Source organism: Ostrinia furnacalis, unplaced genomic scaffold, assembly GCF_004193835.3.
Source record: "Ostrinia furnacalis isolate ACB-3 unplaced genomic scaffold, ASM419383v2 OfSCF4888, whole genome shotgun sequence".
Classification (NCBI taxonomy): domain Eukaryota; kingdom Metazoa; phylum Arthropoda; class Insecta; order Lepidoptera; family Crambidae; genus Ostrinia; species Ostrinia furnacalis.
This window is the reverse complement of record NW_021135127.1, coordinates 72,778-78,673: the sequence shown is the minus strand read 5'-3', so window position 1 is coordinate 78,673 and position 5,896 is coordinate 72,778.

Sequence of the window (5,896 nt, the reverse complement as noted above, 5' to 3'; positions counted from 1 at the left end):
ATACCAGGCAATATTTCTCGTATTTCTAATAATATGGCATAATTTATTGTACTTACTGTGCATGACAGCCAGGGACATAAACTCATCTAAGGTGACAGGGCAGCCAAACACAGGAGGTGCTGACTTCTCAAAAAGCAGCTTTTTGGATCGCTAGCTGGGTAATATGTAATATCGTGATAAAATGGATTCAGCTTTTACGCATGTACAGTATCCATTTCCGTTTTTGCTCTCGCTCTCATCAAATGGTGATTCTTTGCGATAGAACGAATGACTTGACTGGCAATGGACAGTAACACTGGTGCCAATAGTACCTAGGTACCTACATTTTCACAAAAAATGACATCGTTCGTTCGTTTCAGCCAAATGACGTGGACGTCATGTACAAAGGCCTCCCTCCCCCAAGGTTTTCCACAGTGACATACTACCTATTTAAGTTAATCCCTGAAATTGAAATGATGAAATTTAATTTCTGTGACGGGTCTGGGTGTTTTCTATGTATAATATGTATGTATTTACAAAAAAAAAGTATTTAAGTATGTTTATCCCGTCGTCTAGTACCCATAGTACAAGCTTTGCTTAGTTTGGGACTAGAGGCGCAGTGTAAAATGTCCAAGGATATTTATATTTATATTTATTTATTTATATTTAATGACTTTTCTTCAGGCAAAGAGTAAACATGCTTGAATTAAAAACACATTTCTTTACTTGTAACGAAACAAAACAAAAACAACACGTCTCCCGAAACCCAATAATCTACATGACATGATCCAGACGATTCGCACCTCAGTAAATATTGATTAGTTACGTAATTTGTCCTCAGGAATACTCCGGATTAGGGAAGCATTAACGGTGTGATGCCTCTTACATCAATTTGCAGAGAGAACAATAGTGCTTCGCCCCCCTAATTCCGTCTGACACCTAAGCGATTTTCGATCGCACATTATACGGGACCATTCGGCAGATAAATAAATGGCCCCACCATTAAATGTACACAATGCCCGGCCTTTATGAGGCTTTGTAACAGTAGAAGCAACCACGATCTTAATTTTAAGCGGTCGCATTCCGCCCTTTTATATCGCGGCCATAACGATAAAAACCTCGAAATGTTATCGTGGGATTACTTAAATTAACTTTAATAGGTATTTAGTTAGATTGTCCTTTCCCGCTTTGAATGCGTCGTGTACTTTTGCAGTTGTAATGGGCAGAGGGGTATATTTTGGTCTCCATAATACGTTTAATATCCCTAAGTAGAAGCTGAGTTAATCTTATGGAGTGTTGAGGATAAATGTGTCGGGGGAGGAGCATCAACTCGTTGGTCCGACGCGTTATGAGAAGGGCCGGCGAAGATAGGTAGCGTTACCTTCTTACTCCTAGCACTTTTCCGAGAAAATCCTGTGCAGAAAAGTGTTACCTTACTTAATATTAGAACAGCAATATGAAGACTCTATTACCTATGAGTACCTAACCCAAGTAGCAATTGGTATTAATGGCAAAATCTTACTTGTCTTAACTTTATCTAAATTTACACTTAAGCTAAAACCAAACAAACTTAGAATAGAGATATTTTTCTTTAAGACTTTATATTCTTCATCGAGCGCTACTTAAGCAAATTAAGAATACCCAAAACCAAGTTAAGTATTCTTAAGATATTTTGGTCTTAAGTTTTTCTTAGCTTAAGTCTAAAAAATCTTAAATTAAAAAATTAAGATTTTTTGTATGCTCACTTAATACTAAATAGTATAGGTGAAGTATTATTTAAGTGTTGCAAAGTAAATAAAGTATTCGTAGATTTACTTAGGACTTTTTATAGACCATTATCCTAGAAATAGTTTTTTGAAGATTAAGTTAATTACTTTTTTACTAGAATTATTACATTTTGAGAAAAAATACACTTAACGGGACGATTTCGATAAAACAGGATCACGCCTATTAATTCAAGGTAATGAACGTCAAGATTTACTAAAATATTGTCTAAAATATTTTCGAAATTGTATGGTAAAGTTGGGTACAACATGATATTATACAATTTAACTAACTACGTGACAGTAGGTACTTTTAAAAAATCTTAACATAATAACTACCGAAAATTGTTAGTAATCATTGTAATCCACACTAATTCACGCTTTTTAATCTTCTCATTTAATAAATTAGAAACACTGTGTGATTAAATTTAGCAAAATTACAAATTGTTAAAAGTTCCATAAAAACTTTTCACAATAAAATACGTCATGTGTTCATTAACACGGCAAAAATCATATGGCCGATATTCAATGAATTGTTGTGTTGCAATTACAGAGTTCAAATAATACTTTACGAAATATATGGGGGGTGCAATTTACCCGCCAGTGCAATATACCGAACTTTCCCCTATATGTTATAACAAAACTAAAAACGTAAAAACCAATTAGTCCTATTAGAACCATTTTCGATTTCCACACGGACAAAGTCGAGGGAGAAATCATGTAATTAATAAATAAGTTAGTAAATGAATTGTTCTCTAATGTATAGCAGCACCAATAATTTAGCAAGACTAAGATAGAATGAAAACTTCTTCTTCTTCTTCTCAGTCGGTACACTCTTGTCAGAGTGGTCGTGGTCATCATTTTGAATCACTATTCAGAGTGATGTTCCTCGTAATACGGCGCCATTCCCCGCGGACTGCAGCTTTCCGGGTACTTTCGCTAACCGAGNTTTTGGCTTTCTGAGAGTTTGAAGCTTCGTATTACTCTCATTTTTGGCGCCACAATGTTGGTACTTGGTTTTTTAGATAGCTTAAATAAAAGAGTTTTTGCAGTAATGAAGAATTTTTATAAATAATATTCCATTTGCTTATTATTTGAGCTAGAAAAAAAACTTACGAACTTACGTACTATCACGAACTAGTAGCCGTTTACCTTAGTTGCGGCCTTGATCTGGTCCGTCCATCTCATTGGTGATCTACCACGTGGTCTGGTGCCCTCAACTTTTCCCTGTACTACGAGACGCTCTATGGAATCATTAGAGATCTACTTGATACCACAGCACCTAAGTAATACTTCATCAAGTGAATTTTAAGTGTAAATAAAAAGTTAAATCTAATGTTTCTAAACTAATACTATGTAAAGCATAACTTGACTCAACTCTTTCTTTACTAAACTTACAAATTCAAAATCTTCTATACTCTTGCTTTCTTTATGCAATACAATTTTGTAATATTTTATTGATCTTATTAAGTTTTTTTCAAGGCCCTCCTGTTTTATAACATTATCCATTGATTTTACACGAGAAACCACAATGCGTTTTATATTTCCTATGCAAAAATGACATTCAAGGTCTTTTCTAGACACAATATAAATTAGTTGTTAAAATAATTTGATCGCCATTTTCATTAACCTTTATCTAAAGTTGATTTAGTGTTTAAAGATCACAATGTTTTCTAAATTAAGTTCCTCTTTAATAAAAAGTGTCTTACATAGTTCTTCATGAAGTTAAATAAACCTTAGCCGTAAAAAATATTATTAGTCTTAAATAAGTATTCAAGATATCTTCAACTCTATTTCCTTGTCTACAGTCATACTACAAGATATATTATAGTACTTGTTTAGAAATTCTTAAAACTACACTCTTAATTAGGGTTTAAGTCTGCTTTAAGCGTTGTCTTAACTCTGTCTCTGTGATTTCCAAAGGATTGTGCCCTTTTATGCTTACCATGGTCTTGGGGGATAACTTCAAGATTTCTTGAGTGCTACTATTGTCTTGGCCAAGACAACGGCTGGAATTAGGCTACTAGTCTTCAAGATTTATCTTCAATGCTTTATGAAGATAATCTGTTGCTACTTGGGAAGAGAACCTTGCGCCTTGGTTGGGATAATCAAAAAGATTCATTAAGCTGGTGTAAAACTGAATGTTAATTCGTAGGCGTGAAACATTTTATTTCACGGTAAAACTCAAAGCGCAGCCGCTCTACTTAATTAGAGAAAACTTTTGGTGTTTGACGCCTCTATCTGTGTAACTAGTAGCCTTCTAAAGCATTAAGATAAAGTTATTCGCAATAGTAAGGTGCCGAGTGCACGAGCAGAAAGTAAATCTCTTTTGAGACTTTTTAAGGTTATTAAAGAACCTTGTTGGATGGACCAGCTATTTTGCGATAGGGAAATAATTTTGTCATTCTTACGATTTCCTAGTGTCCTTTGATTACCTTACAATAAAGCTTGTTTCAGACATTTTTACTGACACAATTGATAAAAATATGTAATGGTTAGGTATCTATATCGTTAAGATGATTAAATTAGGTACCGTAGTACCTAATGGTTATTTATGTAATTTTTAAAGTAGTAAGTAGTTACTTATGCCAAAATTTTCAGTCCCCTTCAAATATTCAGGAAAGCTCTTTGACATTTTAACGATTGGGTTTTCCACCCACATTAATATCGTAAGCACTTACTTATTTGTGTGGGTTGCTCGGTACACCATACCCTTGTCACAGCCCCATTGTAATTACAAACCTGTCTCTCACAATAGTAGGGAATTTAGTGCAAGAACCCCTCCACTTTGGTATCGAAGGCTCATTTTTGCACCAGTTGTTCTTTGGGTGCTCCTGAGTAGATTTCCGTCGGTAGACATCGGGAGCCCCCCCTGTGGTANCATAGAGTTCAAAATTAATTGAAGAAAAAATACAAATCATGGTAGCATGATGTGCCAGAAACTCTAAATAAATTCTAAAATAATAATCTTTACTTGCTTATGAACCAAATAGTATGAATTCTTGGATAAAATAAATATTTTTTTCCGACGCGCATCAAAATTCGCCCGCTTTGTCCTAAAGAAAAATTTTTTTTCACCTACTTTTTTCGAAAAAAGTACCATATAATGGTATATATTTATAATCCTGATAAATGTAGCTTTCAGGACATATTTTTTTTATTAGATTATCTCCAATGGTTTAAAAGTAAACGACGTTTATTTAAAAAAATACTTTTTGGTTTTTGTGAATTTTACTCAATATTTCTATTTTTTTGTATGAAAAGGCAAAAAGTTTGTTCTAAAAATGAATTCGCCATCCTTTAATTATCCGAAAATGACACCACACTTGCCCTAATACCCATAGTTTTGAAGATATGGGCCTTAAAGTGAAGCGCGGCAGAAGGAAACTTGCCCCCCCTCCCCCTGCTACCACAGGGGGGGCTCCCGATGTCTACCGACGGAAATCTACTCAGGAGCACCCAAAGAACAACTGGTGCAAAAATGAGCCTTCTATACCAAAGTGGAGGGGTCTCCATAGAAATCATTGCACTAAATTCCCTACTACAAGGGTAGAAACCAACTCAAGAATCTTAGCAAAAGAAAAATCCGGTCACTGGACCACATTATTTTGTACCGGAAAATATAAACCATAACTTTTGACTAAAATTCGGGGGATCGTTTAAAAATAAACGGTCACCATTTTCGTCCGATAACCCCGACAGGTGCACAAGTGAAATGTTGCCGCTAACAACACCTGTTTCAAATCCGAATATTTTTTAAAACAAAACTCAGTTCCGCACCAGTTCGCGGATAATATACGTTGGTGTCATTCGTTTCCTACGACACATACCTCGGCTTGATAAATGACGTCATTTATTCCAGACTGTAACCCTTCCTGTATTCGAATTGTAGGGTTATACGAAGCGCGCAATTTCATGCCAACATCAACTGTATTCCAAGCGGATAAACCGGATAACCACATGATTTTAGAAGGTGATGTGTTGTCGTCTGTTCTTCCGCGTGATTTAATATCTTTGTTACAGACAGTTCTGAGCAGTAATAGTACAATGGTGCAACAAAATATCGCATCCAGCAGCAACAGTGAACAAAATTTTCTGACTGAGATGCCATTTTATGTGTTATTTTATGCCCGGTTTCCACTAAAGCGGAGGGG